Raw genomic sequence first — 19,579 nt, 5'->3', positions numbered from 1 at the left:
CATTTACAATATCACCAAAAACAATAAAACACCTAGAAATAAATTTAACCACAGATGTAAAAGATCTGTACACTGAAAATAATAATACCTTGATGAAAGAAATTAAAGAATACAGAAATAAATGGAAATATATCCCATATTTATGATTTGGAAAAATTAATATTGTTAAAAGGTACATATTATTCAAAGCAATCTATAGATCCCATGCAATCCCTACCAATATTCCAAGAATATTTTTTACAGAAATAGATAAAAAATCTTAAACTCATATGGAGTCAGAAAAGACTAAACAGCCAGCCAAAGGAATCCTGAGAAAGAACAACATGGGCAGCATCACATTACTGATTTCAAACTCGTACAAAGCCATAGTAATTAAAACAATATGGTATTTGTATAAAAGCAGAAACATAGACCAATGAAACAGAATAGAAGGTCCAGAAATGAACCCATGCATATATTATTAACTAATATTTGACAAGGGAACCAAGAATTCTCAATGGAGAAGATGATGTCTTCAATAAATGGTGCTAGGAAAACTGCATATTCACATGCAAAAGAATTAAACTAAATTCCTACCTTATATCATTCACAAAAATTAACTCAAAATGGGTTAAAGACTTAAATATAAGACTGAAACCATAGACTTCCTAGAAGAAAACACAGGGGAAAAGTTCCTTGACATTGGTGTTCACAGTGCATATGGATATCATACAAGCAGTAAAAGCAAAAATAAGCAAGTGTTATGATATCAAAGTAAAGAAGTTCCTATTAAACTGAAGAAACTATCAACAAAATGAAAAGGTAACCTATGGAGTGAGAAAAAATATTTAAAAACCATATATATCTGATAAGGGTTAATATTCAAAATATACAAGGAACTCATATAACTCAATAACAAAACAAATAATCCAATTAAAAATGGGCAAAGACCTGAAGTGGTCAACAGGTACATGGAAAGGTGCTCAACATCACTAGTCATTAAGGAAATACAAATCAAAACCACAGAGATATCACCTCATACATATTAGACTGGCTGTTATAAAAAGACAAGAGATAACAAATGCTGGTGAGGATGTGGAGAAAGGGAACCTTCGTGCACTGTTGGTGGGAATGTAAATTGGTGCAGCCACTGTGGAGAATAGTATGGAGATTTCTCAGAAAAATTAAAAATATAACTACCATATGATCCAGTAATCCCACTTCTTGGTATATATCCCAAGGAAATGAAATCACTATCTTGAAGAAATAGATGTATCTCCATGTTCCCTGCAGATTTATTTACAATACTTAAAATACAGAAACAACCTAAGTGTCCATCAGTGGATGAATGGATAAAGAAAATATATATACATAATGGAATATTATTCAGCCATAAAAACTAAGGAAATCCTGCCATTTGTGAGAAAATAGTTGAATCTTGAGAGCATATTGCAAAGTGAATTAAGTCAGAGAAAGGCAAATACTAAAGAATCTTACTTACATATGGAATCTAAAAAAAACAAACAAACTCACAAAAACAGAGCAGATTGATGCTTGCCAGGGGAAGGGGGTGAGAGGTTGGGGAAAGAGTGAAGATGATCAAAGGGCACAAACTTCCAATTATAAGATAAATAAGTCCTGGATATATAGTGTACAGCATGATGACTATAGTTAACAATACAGTATTTTATATCGGAAAATTGCTAAAAATAGATTTTTAAGGTTCTGACCATACACAAAAGTATATAACTATGTAGTGGTGGCTGTGTTAACTAATCTTTTTGTGGTAATCATTTAACAATATATACATATGTAAAATCACTATGTTATGCACTTTAAACTTACGCCATGTTATACGTCAATTATATACCAATAAATCTGATGAGAAAAAAAAATTCTCATTTTCAAATATATGGCATAATGCATTATTACTGGGGAAAAGAATTAACCTTTCTCCCTCTTTTTTAATTATTTTTTTCTCCATTTCTTTAAAAAAATTTTTTTTTCCTGCTTCAGGAAATCATAGCTATGATTCCTTGGAAGTAGACTTTCCCTGAATCTTTTCTAACAAATAAAGTAGAAATATATTATTTGCACTGCCTCCTAGTTTTGTCCTGCTCCTCTTATATAATTGAAAGGGCAAAGTCTGCATGCTGGGATGGAAGATATACCACCACTGCTCTCACTTTTACATAAGATAAGGTGTTTTTGGTTGTAAGTTACATAAATCCCAAATTGACTTAAATAATAGAAACTCATCAATTCGTATATCAGAAAGTCCTGAAACAGTAAACAGGTTTCAGAAGATTGATATAGCTACCCACTAATGTCATGAAGGACCCAGCTTCTTTTCATCTCTCCACTTCCCAATATATGATCAGTGTCTTGGCCTCATTCTCAGACTGGTGACTAGATGGCTGTAGCAGTTTCAGCATCACATACAGACACAGCAAGGTCGAGAGGTGGAAAGGGGGCTGTGTTTTAGCACAGGCAACCTCACCCAGAAGCTCTTGCCCATCCTCTTCATGGGTATCAGGTCCCTGGACCACATACTCATAAACCAGTTCCTGGCAGGAGAATAGGGATATCATAACTGACTCAGACCAATTAGCACTGACGCCTGTGCTGAGGATTACTCCAGAATCACATGTGGAATAGATGAATATCTAAACAAAACTGAGGTCCTGTTGAGAGAGAATAGGGGAATGGATCTTTTATAGCAACCCAAGAACTGCTATGTCCTCTTCCCAATATTTCCTGGCAGATGTGTTGATTTAAGCCTGCTTTTAGAGCTCATATTTGTTTTCTCTGACTTTGTTAAATCATGCTTTTCTCCAGGGTAGTAGCTCTCTGCTTTCCTGTTACATACTGGAGTTCAATTTTGCTATAGTTCCTTTTACTTTGTAAACCTGACTCCAAATAGAGATTATTTTAGGCATAGGCCTTCTTTCTTGTGCCTTCTGGGTCTTTGATAATTTCTTGGGTAATTTTTCCCCTTCACTTTAGCTCAAAAAAAAGTACCTACCCTATGGAGCCAACTCTCTTTAACTTCTCACAGATGAGACCCACCCCCTCTGTGTTCTGTCTTCCACAAAGTCCACTACTATGATCAGAACTGATAGATAAAGACGCATTGGACATTTCCAATCTGGGGTGAGAGAGGTGTTTTGGATGTTCAACAGTGAAACATAAAACCCTTTATTGTTACATGCTTTCAGAAACCACTATATATACCTTCTTAAATTTGTATACTTTCTTGACATTGCCTTAGACATTCAATGTAGGCAAGCCACAGTCATCTTGAGAACAGAAATGGCTCTGTTGCCTATGAAGTCTACTCATCCTCAACAATTATCACCCCAGAAATACTCTCCCCACCTTGTCAATAATACTTGGGGGAATTAAGAGTTCCACTGTTGGTCTACAGCAAATCCTAAGTGACTGGTACCTTATGTGTATAATCAAATTCACTCTTTTCATGAACATGACACTCTTGATCTTCTGAAGTGGGAAGGACAATGATGCGCAGCTTCCTTCCTGTGCCCTGACACCCAATCCATGTTAGACTCTGGTTCAGTTTCTTGCTAGTATTGCTGTATTTATAACGGATTCATACTGTTTATTCTTTTTTAATTTGCATTTATTTTTTTAATTTTAATTCCAGTATAATTAACACACAGTGTTATACTAGTCTTAGCTGTACAACATAGCGATTCAACAATTCCATATATTACTCAGTGCTCATCAGCATAAATGTACTCTTAATCCCCTTCACCTATTTCCCCCGGCCCCCCAACCACCTCCTCTCTGGCAACCACCAGTCTGTTCTCTTATAGTTAAGAGTCTTTTTTCATGTTTGTCTCTTTTTCCTTTGTTCATTTGTTTTGTTTATAAATTCCACATATGAGTGAAATCATATGGTATTTGTCTTTCTCTGACTGACTTATATCATTTAGCATTATACCCTCTAGATCCATCCAGGTCATTGATTTCATTCTTTCTTATGGCTGAGTAATATTCTATCGTGTGTGTGTGTGTGTGTGTGTGTGTGTACATCACATCTTCTTTATCCATTCATCTGCCTGTGGGCACTTGTGTTGCTTCCATTCACACCCTTTATTCTTTAACTTCATTTGTATCTTTATGGTGGTTCCTTATCTTCTATTATGTATTCTGGGTACACCAGCTAGGGATATGAGTAAGAGAGAGTCACATAAAGAATGGTAAAATGATTTTTACTTAATGTTTAAGCATTATTAGTATAGTACATCTTATGCTTATGTTCAAGAAATTCTGTGCTATTATAGGAAACAAGTGAGTATCGTGGGAAAAGCACCAAGATTAGAATCGAGAGAGCCACGTTTGAGTATCAGCAACTTACTTGATGGCCCTATGGGGTAATACTTAACTTATGTTAGCCACAGTTCTTTTACAGTAAAGTGAAGCTAATAATATTCATTTCAAGAGCTATTTTGAGGTTAAAAGAAATAATTGGAAGTGTATTGTGAGAAACATGAGACATTATAGAATATTACTATTATGATGGAGCCTACAAAAACATAATATAGAAAAGTACTTTTAATGTTTTAAGAAAACTAAAACAGTCAATACAGAGAGAAAAAAAGGCTAAATTATCATATGGTTTTTGAGACAAAAATATGCAACTCCGACATCAATGCTCTGCTCACATCTCCTCAGCTCATTCTGGAGGTCAGCTTCATTTGGGTAGAAAATTTGCTTACCTCCAATGACTACCTTAACTTTAAAGATTTCTCTGCTTGAAGGCTTCTGGGGAGTAAATGCCTTGGGAGCTAACTTCAACCCATAGAGTAGTGCCCGCTTACCCAAAGTTTAACTTTCAATGGTTTCAGTTACCTGCACTCAACCCCAGTAAAACAGATAATCCATTATCACAATAAGAAGGGTCAGTACAGTACAATGAGATATTTTGAGAGAAAGATCATATTCACACAACTTTTATTACAGTATATTGCTATGATTATTCTGTTTTATTATTAGTTATTGTTGTTAATCTCTTACAGTGCTTAACTTATAAATTGAAATTTATCCCAGGTATGTATTTCCTATGTATAGGAAAAAAATATAGTGTATCTAGGGTTTGGTGCTATTCTTGATTTCAGGAATCCACCTGCGGTCTTGGAATGTGTCCCCTACAGCTAAAAAGGGAGCCACTGTAATGGGTGAATATTGATGGGTAAATACTCCTGCTTCTTTGTCTTTTGTTGGGAGCATTTCAGAGGTGTTTTTGTTTTCTTCCAAATTTTTATTTAAATTCTAGTTAGGTAACATATAGTGTAACATTGGTTTCAGGAGTAGAATTTAGTGATTCATCACTTATGTATAACACCCAGTGCTTATCATAACAACTTTTCTCCTTAATACCCATCATCCATTTAACCCATCCCCCCACCTCCTTCCCTCCATCAACCTTCGTTTGTTCTCTGTATATGAATCTCTTATGGTTTGCCTCCCTCTCTCTTCTTTTTTTCCCCTTCCCATATGTTCATCTGTTTTGTTTCCTAAATTCCACATATAAATGAAATCATATGGCATTTGTCTTTCTCCGACTGACATTTCATTTAGCATAATACACTCTAGTTCCATCTATGCCATTGCAAATGGCAAGATTTCATTCTTTTTTATGGCTGAGTAATATTCCACTGTGTGTGTGTGTGTGTGTGTGTGTGTGTGTACCACCTCTTTATTTTATGTTCATTTGTTTTTGAGAGAGCATGAGTGGGCGAAAGAGCAGAGAGAGATGGAGACACAGAATCCGAAGCAGGCTCCAGGTTCTAAGCTGGAGCTTACCAGAGCCCGATGCAGGGCTTGTACTCATGAGCTGTGAGATCATGACCTGAGCCAAAGTCAGATGCTTAACTGACTGAGACACCCAGGCACCCCTCACCTCTTCTTTATCCATTCATCAGATGTGTTTTACACAATCTCTCAGAAGGTCTACAGTGGTAGTGATCTAGTTGCTCATGGCAATAACCTGCCTAGTAATAATGTGCCACCTGTGGCGTGTCTCCCTCCATTTCCTGTCCTGCTTCCCCTCCTCCCCTGTGCTTCTTATGACCACTTCCCAAATAAACTACTTGTACACAAATCCTTGTGGCAGATTTAACTTTGGGGTGAAACCTAAAGGAAGACATCTCAGTTATTCATTTTATTAGTTCAGTTATGTGGATATATAAAACTTGTTTTACAGGTGTATATTGATGATGCCTCATATTTTGTTTCAGTTTTTGCTTTTCACTGTTCTTTTATAAAGATAGTGTGAGAAATTAAAGAATAAGACAGGAAGAAAAAAGAGGAAAAGAGGTTGAGAAGTGAAAGCTAAGCTCATTTACTTAAGTGAATAAACAGTTTTGAAAAAAAGGAAGTAGCACTTTTCAAGTTGTGAATAAAACCAATCATGAGGCAGAGGTGAGAGAAAAAAGTGTCAAGCACTAGATGGAAAGGATAGAAAATAATGTTGTCATTGTTCTGACCCCAATATTCCTTTAGACGTAACTTTTCTAAATCTGGACTCCTCTCGTTATTGCTTCATCTGGCCCCCACTCTTTGTTCTCCCTGAATTCTTCCTTCTTAACCCCATTTCTCATCCTCCAGAGTGAAACAATAAAATTTTCAAATGAGAAAAGAGAGGGAGCTTCAAGCAGGATGGTGCCAAAATGCACTGTTTTGTTTCTAAATTCTGGACCTCAATGGGTTGTCTAGAGACCAGCCCATATTAACCAATGCCAATGACATGCTGGTACCTGAGAAGAGCAAGTTGGAGGGGGGTAAGGGGACTGAAGGAGGAAGGGGAGAGATAGACATGTACCCAAACATTTACCCAGTGTGCTATCACTCCCATACTGAACCTCAGCCTTGCAAAGAATATCAATACTAATAATACCCTTAAATATTACCTTTTTCTTTCTTCCTAGTCTTCCCATTATCTGGACGGATGCACCAGAAGTTCACAAAACAGTAGAAGAATGTATAGTATTACTCCTCTAGATGTTTTAATATCTTCTCTTACAGAGACCCTCCCAGAGAATGCCATGAAAAGTAAGACAAAATTCTATCTCCTGGGCACTCGATGTTGGAGCCAGAGGTGAGGACTGAACAACTGGTAATTTGTTTAGATCTTTTCCCCCAGTAATTTGACACACATAAAACACACATATATACCTGACAGGAAATCACAATCACACAAATCTTATTGCTAGGATCTTTCCTAACTTTAGCACTAACTTAATAATGTAGATTGTTTCTTTTCTCACTCACTGCCTGTGAGGAGATAAAAGTTATTCTGGTAAGAATGGATAGGGCCTATAATTTAGGGTTCTTAACAAGGAGGAGATGGGGACATTTAATTAAAGGACACTAGGAGACCATTCACTGGTATATGGGATTGGCTTTGGTGATGAAGCAGATGCTCTTGTTAACCTGTGCTGCCTCCACTTAGCCCACCTTTGCTTTCTGCTACAGCTGTAGTGTGCTTTCCCATGCATATTGACAGAGTCCCATCATCTCATCCCTCTGACTTTCTTTCTAAGTCTTTCTCTTAAGCAGTGGGAGCCTCTATAGCTGTGTGCAGGGCAAGCCCAAAGTGTAGGGAAGAAAGGCCTCCAGGCATGCCTCGAACAATGGAGTGTGGAAGCCAGGGTATTAGTTTTTAGCCTCCCATTCTTTGGAAGGGCAATTCTGAGGTATATCCTACATGGTTCCTCAGAGGATCCTCAGAAGACTTGAGTGCCATTGCCCTCTGTGGTAGTTGGATCAATAGCATACCCTTTTCTGGTTTTTCCATCTTCCTTCTGTTGAGAAGCTCACTTCCTCTCTCCAAACTTCTGGATTCATCTCTCAAATAAATTACCTAAACTCATGTCCTTACTTAAGGCTCTGCTCTTGAAGGGACTCAAATTAAGACAGGTATAACCCTAAAAAGTGAACCCCAAAAAGTATTCTGGAAATGGTTTACTCACCAGACAGATGGAGACAAAAACCCCATTGCTGGTGATAATTGTGATGCCCATACCTCTGGCATAAATATCAAACTTTCAACTGCAGTAGGATGTGGTAGAAGGGAAAGCTTTGCTTATCCAGTATCTCTAATACTGGAATGAAAAGAGTCTATGATAATTATACAAGCAGTAGTATTGGGTAGCTTTTGTAAACTGCCTTAGAAGCCTTAACGAATGCCTTAAAGAAAGAGAGACAAATTTATTTCACCCAATTATCAACTCAAGGAATTCTGTGAAAGTCAGACGTCCTCTGTGACAGAAAGTAAAGAGACCCTATAGCAAAAGAGCAGACTGTGCTAAAAATCAGGTTCAGAATGTAATCTTAAAAGTAGCAGAATGACAAATGAGATTGAACGTGCAGGTCTAAGATCTGTGCTCACATCATGGCTTTGACAGAGAAAGACAGGGACTCTGAGAATTGGGATGAAGGCATCTGTGAGGATATGTGAGGACCTTACACCCTGGATGCTCTTGAATAATGGAGGCTGTAGAAGCCAGTCTCTCCCCCCCCCCCCACTAGAAAACAGCAGTCTTCGCTTGCCTTGAGAGGATGGGCACTGCCCTGAGCTGAATGCCTGGCAACATGATGCTTATCCTCCTTGGGATCTTCTCCACTAACTCTTCTGATTGCTGTGCAGCTTAATAATGAGAGTCAGGTCCCAGAGTACTATATGAGGGAAGGTAGAGTCTGCTATGGGAAGAAATAACTTACTGAAAGAATTAGAGAATCTGGCTAATATATACTGACAGGAATGAGGGAAAGATCTATGGGAATGGATTTGAAGGTGTTATATAAAATAGGATGAGTGGGATATAAAGCAGAATAGGGGGGAGTTTGTTGGAATATATAACATGACTCAGGGATTGATATCCTGTCAGGGACACCTGGATTGTCCCAACACACTGCTGAAATGGTGCCTTGAAGTTAGGACATAACAACAATGTAGAGATGCCAAAACTGCCTATCACAGTATTAGGGAACAGATCAGAAGCCTCAAAGAGGTATATATATTAGAATTTGGTTTTTATGTGAGACCCCCTGCCTGGCTATATTTCCTAGACTATTCTCTTTACTAGGGCAATAAGAAATGTGATAGCATTTTTTAAATTTCGGTGGCAGTATACTCTATGAACCAGGGCTCACAGAAGAAAATGTTACCATAGAATTTGGTTCTGAGGGTCCATGAGAATGAAAGAATTTCATGACATTAGAGGACAGGCAGCTGTACTTAAACATCAAAGGCATAATTACTGTAATAGGCAACAAAACTAGAGGGGTAATTCAGGGTTCCTCTACACTAGAGATTTGGGGTAATGGCTAATAGACCTTTATATTACTAGAGATAAGATAGATAGGCAGCCTATGAAAGTATTACTTGACTTTCATAAATAGAAAAAAATCAAAAGCAGGTGAACAGCAGGCTGGGGTCAACATCCTGATCATAGAAAATCATAATGCTTCATTGAGTTTCCAGATCTGAGGTAGTTCCCATCCCAAGAACGCAATGACTGAAAAGGAAACCTAATTCCGTCAAGGAAAGACCATGCAGCCCCATCATAAGTATATACGTTAACTCTTCCAACAAGGGAACCTATAGCCATCTACTCAGACTTTTCAAAGACTATTAGATACAGAATCTAAGATGTCAATCATACAAGGATGTGGAGAAACGGGAACCCTCTTGTACTGTTAGTGGGAATACAAACTGGTGCAGCTGCTCTTGAAAACAGTGTGGAGGTTCTTCAAAAAGTTAAAAATAGAATTACCCTATGACCCAGAAATAGCACTACTGAGAGTTTACCTAAAAGATATAGGAATGCTGATTCATAGGGGCACATGTACCCCAACGTTTATAGAAGAGCTTTCAACAATAGCCAAATTATGAAAAGAGCTTAAATGTCCATCAACTGATGAATGGATAAAGAAGATATGGTCTATATATACAATGGAATACTACTTGGCAATGAGAAAGAATGAAATCATGCCATTTGCAGCAACATGGATGGAACTGGAAGGTATTATGCTAAGTGAAATAAGTCAGTCAGAGAAAGATATCATGTTTTCACTCATATGTGGAACTTGAGAAACTTAAAAGAAGACTATGGGGGAAGGGAAGGGGAAAAAATAGTTACAAACAGAGAGGGAGGGAGGCAAACCATAAGAGACTCTTAAATACAGAGAAAACTGAGGGTTGATGGGAGGTGGGAGAGAGGGGGAAATGGGTGATGGGCATTGAGGAGGGCACCTGTTGGGATGAGCACTGGGTGTTGTATGTAAGCGATGAACCACGGGAACCTACCCCCAAAACCAAGAGCACACTGTACACACTGTATGTTAGCCAATTTGACAATAAATTATATTAAAAAATAAGATGCCAATCATAACAGGGGGCCCAAATGCCATCATGCCCTCCTCAATAAAGTGGAGGCTTAAAGAAGCCAGGGGATAAATGGAGTACCAGGATACATGACATCTCCAGTGTGTTTGCAGGCCATCCTATGGTACTCTCCCAAGCCCCAAATGCATAACTGGGATGGATATGCTTCATTCTTAAATTTCGCATTCCTAACACTTGGCAAGAAGTACAGCACAAGTTTGGTCTCTTAATTTTAGAAGCAACAGATACTGCCCCAAACCAAATTGAGTGATGCAGAAATTTTCCACTTTCTAGTGAGACTCAAAGAAGAGAAGACTCTGCAGCAGTTCAGGCAATAATACAAGTTTCCTTGTTGCTAGGACTATACAACCCAATAGATTCAGTGGTGCTATAAGTATCCAACAGAGATGACAATTCAGAGCTCTATAATTCTGAGTCAAGGTATGCCTCCTGCTACAAAGAACCACCCACCATTTGAAAATAAGTTTCCTTATACTACAGGGTCCTAGTTGAGACTGAGCACCTGACTATGAGACATCAAGTGACTGCAAATGGAAGTATATTGTCAAATAATCTAAGTAAAGGTGAGCTTGCACAGCAGTAATCCATCATATGATGGAAATGATACATACAGGATCAGGTCTGAGGAAGTCCAGAGGGCACAAGTAAATTTCACAAACAGATGACCGGACTCCCACATCACCACCTTCTGTTGCATCAGTGATTCTCTGTCATTCCACACCTATGGCCTCATGAAATGTTCCCTGTGACCAACTGACAGAACGGAAAAAATCTAAGCCTATTTTAAACATGGCCTGGTTCTATATGTTGGTACAAGTGAAAATGGTCTGCTATTGTACTATATCCCATTCATAGGATTACTACCACTAAAAGCCTGTGCTAAAAATAAAGTCTCATAGTGGGCAGAGATTGGAGCGGGCACTTGGTATATGGAAGAAGAACTAGCCTGATATAAGGATATATATGCTCTTCTGTGCAGTGGTGAATTACTTGGCTGATTGATCAGGGGCCTAGGATGAATAAAACTATACTATCAAGTATAAAGCTTGGGAGAGAGGCATATGAAGTGTAGGAGTAGAAACGAACATGCACATCCTTGTGTCTTACACTGTCTCCCAGAGAGCAACCAGGTAGACAAGATTCTGTTCATGTAAATGTCAACCAGCCTCTGTTCTTACTACCCCAATGCTAGTACAATAGGCCCATGCACACAGTAGCCCTATTAGTAGGTATGGAGGCCATGCATGGCTCCAGTAGTATCGATTCCTTTTCACTAAACTGAAATAGCTACTGCTTCTGCAGAAGTTCTGACTTGTCAGCAGCAAAGACCAATACTGAGCATTCAGTAAAGTACCAAATCTCAAGGACACCAGCCAGGTACTTAATGGCAAGCTGATTGCATTGGATCCCTCACCCCTCTCTGGGGGAAGAAGTGATTCATCCTTACAGGAAGCATCTCCTATTCTGGATATGTTCTTGGCTTCCTGACCCATAGCATCTCTTTCAGGATTATTATCTGAGGGCTTACAGAATGATTTATTTACTGACATGGTATCCTTAATAACATCACTTTGGACTAAAAGACCCATAGTAAAAGAGATACAACAAGACAATAATGGACACAAGACAATAGGATCCACTATTCCTACCATACACCATATTATCTAGAAGAATTTGATCTGATAGAGTGTTAAAATGGACTAGTAAGGGTTCAGTTAGTTTGGGGACAACACCCTATATGATTGGGAGTTGTCCTACATGAGGAGGTATATGCGCTGAGCCCATGACAAATACGTGGTGCTGTGTACTCAATAGTTAGAATACATGAGCCTGGACACCAAACTAGGGAAGTAGGAATGACTCCTCTCACCATCATACCCAGTAAGCCTCTTATAGAATTTGTGCTTCCTATTCTCACATCCTTAGGCTCTGTTAATTTACAGATCTTGGTTACTGTTGGTGGGAAGGAGAAAATCTCTACTACCAGGGAGTACTACAACAGTCTCACAAAATTGATAGCTATGACTGCCACCTGTTCACTTTGGCTCTTTATGCCAGGGTACATGCAGATAAATAAAGGCATTTTTTATACTGGAAGGTAAATTTATATGTTGTCATAAGCACCTGGCTAAATAATGGGGACAAGGAGAAGTATTTCTAGATCACAAAAGATTCACTGGGATTCCCCTATAGCACTGAATGAAAAACTGTAGCAACCTCCGCCTGACCTGAGCATGGGCATAGCCTCCTCAGGGGGTGAAACCTGGGTCTATCCATCAAACAAATAATTCAGACCAGCTAACGTGCTTGCCAAGAGTAAGGAAAATCTATAATGGGTGGTGGAGAAGGGACCTGATGAATACAAATTGAGGTCTTTTGACCAGTTGCAGCATGGGACATCTGTTTGCTACACTAACTCTGTCGCCTTAAGTCCTTTGGAGAAGCCAGCCGTGACCTTAAAGAATTGATGACTGAATGGATTTTATATAGGGCAAAAATGGATCTGAAAAGTTTCAGTGATAGATTGTAGCAGATACTTTTGGTGTCCTGTGGCACTTCATTTGATTTCAGCTGCAGAGGTGTTGGACAGTTCCCATGCATGCCACAGTTCCTACTCAAGTGTCTGCTGCATCTTTCTGCCTTTCTGACTCACCTCTCTTTACAAACCCACAGGAGCTCACTAAGCCTACACTGAATGACCAGACATATGAGAGGATTATTCCTCTGGAAGCTGCCCTCAATTAATGAGTTAAATGAGTCAATTGATAAATGCATCAGCCTTTTGTCCTTGGGCAGGAAAATTCTGAGATGCATTCTATATGGTTTCTTAGAGGGTCCTTAGTAAAACTGAGTCCCAACTGATCAATGTGGTAGCCAGCTCAATAATGTATTGTCAAATGCCTTTTCCTTCTTATCTCTCTCAGTTTCTCTGCTTCCCAAGATTACCTATTAAGTAAACTACCTGATTCAGTCTGCTTTCTGAGGAATCCAAACAAAGTGGATGGATAAACTAGTTAGTTGCTCGTTGATTATGTTTTATAGAAAGGGTTAGCTTTGTTCATAAAGGAAAAGCTAATTATAGTTTTGGTGGAGAAAGTAAAATTAACTAAAATTTGGGAACATTTAGTGAGGATTTTTTTGTGCATCAAACATTTTAGAAGTATTATATACCACTTTCAAATGATTGATGTGACAGCAATGAGCTTTCTAAATTCATGGGGAAGGAACAGAAAAAAGAGAAAGAGAGAAAGAGAAAGGAACACAGTCCCAGACATCAACAAATAACAGTTAACAGGAGTCATACTCCTTTATAGTAATGTCTACCAGTTTGCAGCCAAATGGATTTACCACTTATTTGGATGTGTTAGGAAGTAAACACAAGAGTTGGTATATGACTGATTGTAGTATATCCAAATAAATATAATCAAATTATGTGTTCTAAAAATATGAAATAATTCAACATGTAATATATGGGAAATACAGAAAATCCTCAAGATCACTTAGTTCAATATCCTAACTTTACAGATGAAGAAAAAGAGGTGGTTTAGTGCCACAATCAGTCCTGGAATAGAAGAAGGATTTGGATTCCATTATCCTTAGAGACTGTCACCAAAGTAATGGACGTCATTTGGAAAATGTTTAATACAAAAAAAGTTCTGTACATGTGTCAAGTTTTACAGAGATCTGGTGTGTTTATTGGTACCACTGGAGTTCAGTTGCTTGTACACATTCTTTATTAATTCTGAGTTCCTTATGCTATTAAGCTTTGTTGTAAAACCTTAGATTAAGTTTCATTCAAGTACTGAATGTTCCTAAGAGGCTTAACAATGTGATGCAGAAGAGAGGAGAGTTAGGAGGTTCTTTAGAGATCACCTGCCCAACCAGGCATTTTTGTGTAGATATTTGGTTCCACTCTCAATTTACTCTCTGATTTGAATTCTATGACCCTTCTGATCCAGATGGGAAGGATGGGAAAGGAAAAATGGAGAAAGAAGAACATTCCCCTACCTCGTTCTTCTTTCAAACTTCATATCTAGATGTCCTCTATAGCTAACCATGACCTGGGATAGGAAATGATTATTTCACTCCATGAAGGAAGCATTCAATAGATACTTCTTGGTTGATGGAACAGTATTTTCTGTTTATCTGTTCTCTGGAATAGATTTCCCAAAGGTAATGAGAGTATATTTCATTGAAGAAGTCAGTGTCAATATTCTTATTGTGTTAAAATACACATAACAAAAAATTTACCATTTTAACCGCTTTTAAGAGTACCATTCAGTGCATTAAGTATATTTACATTGCTGTGCAACTATAACCACCATCCACTTCCAGAACTTTTTTATTTTCCAAAACTGAAACTCTGTGCCCATCAAATAATAACTTCCCATTCCCATCTCCCTCCAGCCCCTGGCAACAACCCTTCTATTTTCTATATCTCTGAGTTTGATTACTCTAGGCACCTCATATAAGTGGAATCATACAGTATTTGTCCTGTTGTGACAGGTTTATTTCATTTAGCATAAGGTTTTCAAGGGTTTTCCATGTGGTAAGCATGTGTCAGAATTTCCTTCCTTTTTAAGGCTGAGTAATATGCCATTGTATGTATATACCATATTTTGTTTATCCATTCATTTATTAATGGACACCTTGGCTTCCACATTTTGGCTATGTTAATAATACTCCTAAGAACATTGCTATACAAATATCTCTTTGAGTCTTTGCTTTTTATTCTTTTGGGTACATACCCAGAAGCAGAATTGCTACATCATATGGTAATACTATGTTTAATCTTTTGAGGAGCTACCATAGTGTTTTACACAATGGCTGTACCATTTTTTCATTCCTACCAGCAATGTACAAGTGTCCCAATTTCTCCACATAACACTTGTTATTTTCTCTTTTGTTTCTATAATCACCATTCTAATGGGTGTGAAGCAGTATTTAATTGTGGTTTTGATTTTCGTTACTCTATTAGTGATCTGGAGCAACTTATCATCTTTTCATGTGCTTATTGGCCATTTGTATATGTTCTTTGGAGAAATGTGTACTTCCGTCCTTTACCCATTTTTTTTTAGTAGTCTCTGTGCCAATGTGGGACTCAAACTCATGACCCCAGATCAAGAGTTGTGTGCTCCAGGGGCGCCTGGGTGGCTCAGTTGGTTAAGTGTCCCACTTTGGCTCAGCTCATGATCTCACGGCTTGTGAGTTTGAGCCCCACACTGGGCTCTGTACTGACAGCTTGGAGCCTGGAGCCTGCTTCGGATTCTGTGTCTCCTCTCTCTTCCCCTCCCTAGCTTGTGCTCTGTCTCTGTCTCTCAAAAGTAAATAAATGTAAAGAAAAAAAATTTTAAAAAGAGTTGCATGCTCTACTGACTGAGCCAGCCAGGTGCCTGTTCCTATTTTTTAACCTGATTGTTTTGTTGTTATTGAGTTATGGGGGTTTTTAAATAAATTCTGAATATTATTCCCTTATCAGATATATAACTTGCAAATATTTTCTCCCATTCCATGAGATGCTTTTTTACTCTGTTGATGATGTCCTTTAATGCACAAAAGTTTTTAATTTTAATGAAGTCCAGTGCAGCTATTTTGTTGTTGTTGCTTTTGGTCTACTAACTTTTTATTTTTTTAATTTTTTTTTAACGTTTATTTATTTTTGAGACAGAGAGAGACAGAGCATGAACAGGGGAGGGGCAGAGGGAAAGGGAGACACAGAATCCGAAACAGGCTCCAGGCTCTGAGCTGTCAGCCCAGAGCCGGACGCGGGGCTCGAACTCACAGACCGCGAGATCATGACCTGAGCCGAAGTCGGCCGCCCAACCAACCAAGCCACCCAGGCGCCCCCTAACTTTTAAGACACATTTAAATCCTAATATTCTTTTTTTAAAATGTTTATTTTTTTTTATTTTTTAAATGTTTATTTATATTTGAGAGAGAGAGAGGGAGAGAGACAGAGTGCAAGTGGGGGAGGGGCAGAGAAAGAAGGAGAAAGAATCTGAAGAAGGCTCCAGGCTCTGAGCTGTCAGCACAGAGCTCAACATGGGCTCGAACTCATGAACTGCAAGATCATGACCTGAGCCAAAGTTGGACGCTTAACCAACTGAGCCACGCAGGTATCCCAAATGTTTACTTATTTTTGAGAAGGAAGTAAGGGCAGAGAGAGAGAAAGACTCCCAAGCAGGCTCCATGCTGTCAGCACAGAACCCTACATGGGGCTCAATCTCACAAAATGTGAGATCATGACATGAGTCAATATCAAGAGTTAGATGCTTAACGACTGAGCCACCCAGGCACCCCAATCTTAATATTAATTCTTAACTTCAGGTACTGCTGCTTGGGTTAATCTAGGTTTTCTGGAGTCTGATGTATATACAATTTGGGAGTCTTGAGAGAAAAACACAAAAAAGTTATTTTCATAATTTTTTAGTAAATTTTTAACCATGTTATCACTAGTTAGGACCCCTCCTGGAAGGAGACATGGACACTGCATTAGCTTCATTAATCAGCCCTTACAGCCCCCATTACCACTTTCTTCTTCCCTCCCCCTACCATTTCTAACAATTCAGAAAGTGTGTAGGGAATTTGAGAGCCTGGGAGGCATCATTCCAAATATAAATCATAATTGAAAAATCAGAGCTTGGAGGTTTTAGAATAAGAAATTTCTAGTCAAAGAACATCAGAGCAGAGATTCTCCTATGAATAGCTTTAAACTATTGTTTAGTAAACCAGAAAGAACTGGGTATAAAATATCTAGGTCTGTCTTCTAGCTTTATTATTAATTGGTTTTGAAAATCTGTGCAACTTAACCCTTCTTTTTTTTTTAATGTTTTGTTTAAAAAATTTTTAAGTTTATTTATTTTGAGAGAAAGAGAGTGTGGGTGCGCAAGCAGGGAAGAGGCAGAGAGAGGGGGAGAGAGAATTCCAAACAGGCTCTGCATCATCAGCACAGAGCCCAAAGCGGGGCTTGAACTCAAGAACTGTGAGATTATGAACTGAGCCAAGATCAAGAGTTGGATGTTTAACCGACTGAACCACCCAGGCACCCCACAACTCTACCTTTCTTATATTCAATATGTATAAAGTAATAGGTTTGGACTTGAACTTCTATTCCAGCTCTAACAGGCAATAATTCTTCTTACTTCCAGCTTATTCCTCTACCTGTTTTCAGTGACTGCTCCCTTGTACCAGCCTCTACCTCTGCTTTACTATGAGCCCATGTCTCCAGCATTGTTTCCTTTGGCCTGATGCTTCCATCCATGGGTTATGACTCTTCTTCAGAGAGAAGCTTGAGGATACCATAGATAACAACCGTGCCTAGACAGATGCTTCTTTTCATATACTAATAGCTTCTGGTTTCCTCTTTGTAAGCAACCTTCTCCTATTGTATTCAAACTTGATTACCATATTACCTCTTCTACTCTGTATTGGATTGCAACTGAACAACTCCATTTGGATGTCCCATAGGCACCTCAAAAGTAACAGGTTCTACGCTGAACTTATCACTTTCTCCCACCTGTCCCTTCTCCTCTAGGCCATCTCAGGTGGAGCTCTTGATTGCTTTCTCTTCCTCGGCCTCAATGTCCTGTTTTACTTTAGGGATGTTTCACATACATCCGTTTCTTTCTATTCTCGCTGTCATAATTTAGGTCAATGTTCCATCCTCTCTCACTTGAATAAGTGCAAGAGCCTCATAACTAGTCTCCTTGCCTATAAAGTTGCCTCTGAATCCATTTTCCACAGTCACAAGAATTATGTTACTAAAGAGCAAATCTGATTGTTTCATTTTCTGTGTAAAGCCCTTCATTAGTTCATTATTGCTTTCAGAATAAAGTCCCAACTATTTATCAAGGCAAATACCACCCCTATGAATGGTCAAGCACCACCCCCATGCATGATCTTGATATCTGCTCTATCTCATATTTTGACATCCCATCAAGCTCTTTGCTCCAGCCATACCATACCACTTGCTGCTCCCTAAGTGGATTATGTTCTCTCTCACCTTCAGAGTTTGTAGTCCACCTTTTTTTTTATCTGAAAAATTCCTACCCTTTTTATCTGAAAAATTCATCCTTCAGAAGTCTGTTCAATTATTGCCTTTGTGTGTGTGTGAAGTCTTCTCTGACACCTCAAGCGAGGTTAAGTGCCCCTCTTGTGAGTTCCTTTAACACCACATTGCATTGCACCTTATTCTTTGTGTTTCCCGCTAGACTGCTAACTTTTTGAGGACAGAGACTGATTCTTAGTCATGACTGCAACCTCAGCACCTAACAGCACCTGGAACACAATAAGTATTCAATAAATATTTCTGCATAAACCATCTCATGAGAGAAACAGGTACTAAATAAAGATTTCTTGCCTAACTAGCTTTTCCTGTTTTCTCTCCTATTGCATACCTCCTTTATTGGATTTTTAAAAAGTGAGATTCTGGGTAATAGGATTATGGGTGTATTATATTATTCTTTATGTTTATATTATTTATAATTGCATAGAATCCTATACAAGATGACCTGTGTTATCCCATTGTGGTAGGGCAAAAATATTAAATTCATGGAATGACACTGGATGTCTTGTGAGCATAGTATTTAGGATAAGGCTCCTCTTGGGCTATGCTGTACAGTGACGCCAGGATCTCATGTGATAGGGTTCAGCGTAAACCAGGGCCGCAACCTCTAACTGCACAGTTAGAGTGCGAAGAGACTGATAAATACTGTCTCTTTTCAGAGGAGGAATTTGAGGAGCAAACAGGTTCAGCTGAGGCTATACATTGATCTCCTTATAATACACTTTCCACTATATTATAGAGACAAAACTAAAAACACCTTCTTTGCCCTAGCAAGACTTAATTATAAAAATTTAAGGAAATGGGGAGTCTTTTGAGCATACATTTTTGCTTAGCATGTAAAGGATATAGGAGTTCAAAAATGAGTGTTCATCTTCTATGCCTAGAATTTGATGAAATAGCACTAGCTCCTAATTCTCTTTAATTTCATTGAATCATTAGAGTTTAAGAGCAAAGCAAAATTTACATGATATTTGTTTCTGGGCATCTGCTCCATTCAGACCTTGGAACTAGACCACTTATTTTGGGGGACTTGGGGTGGGGTGGGCTGAGTACCTAGCACCTGGGAAAAGATGTAGCCAATTTCAGTCTTCTTTTCTGGC

This window comes from Panthera tigris, chromosome B2 (assembly GCF_018350195.1).
Source record: "Panthera tigris isolate Pti1 chromosome B2, P.tigris_Pti1_mat1.1, whole genome shotgun sequence".
NCBI classification, from domain to species: Eukaryota; Metazoa; Chordata; class Mammalia; order Carnivora; family Felidae; genus Panthera; species Panthera tigris.
This window is presented reverse-complemented; position numbering follows the sequence as displayed.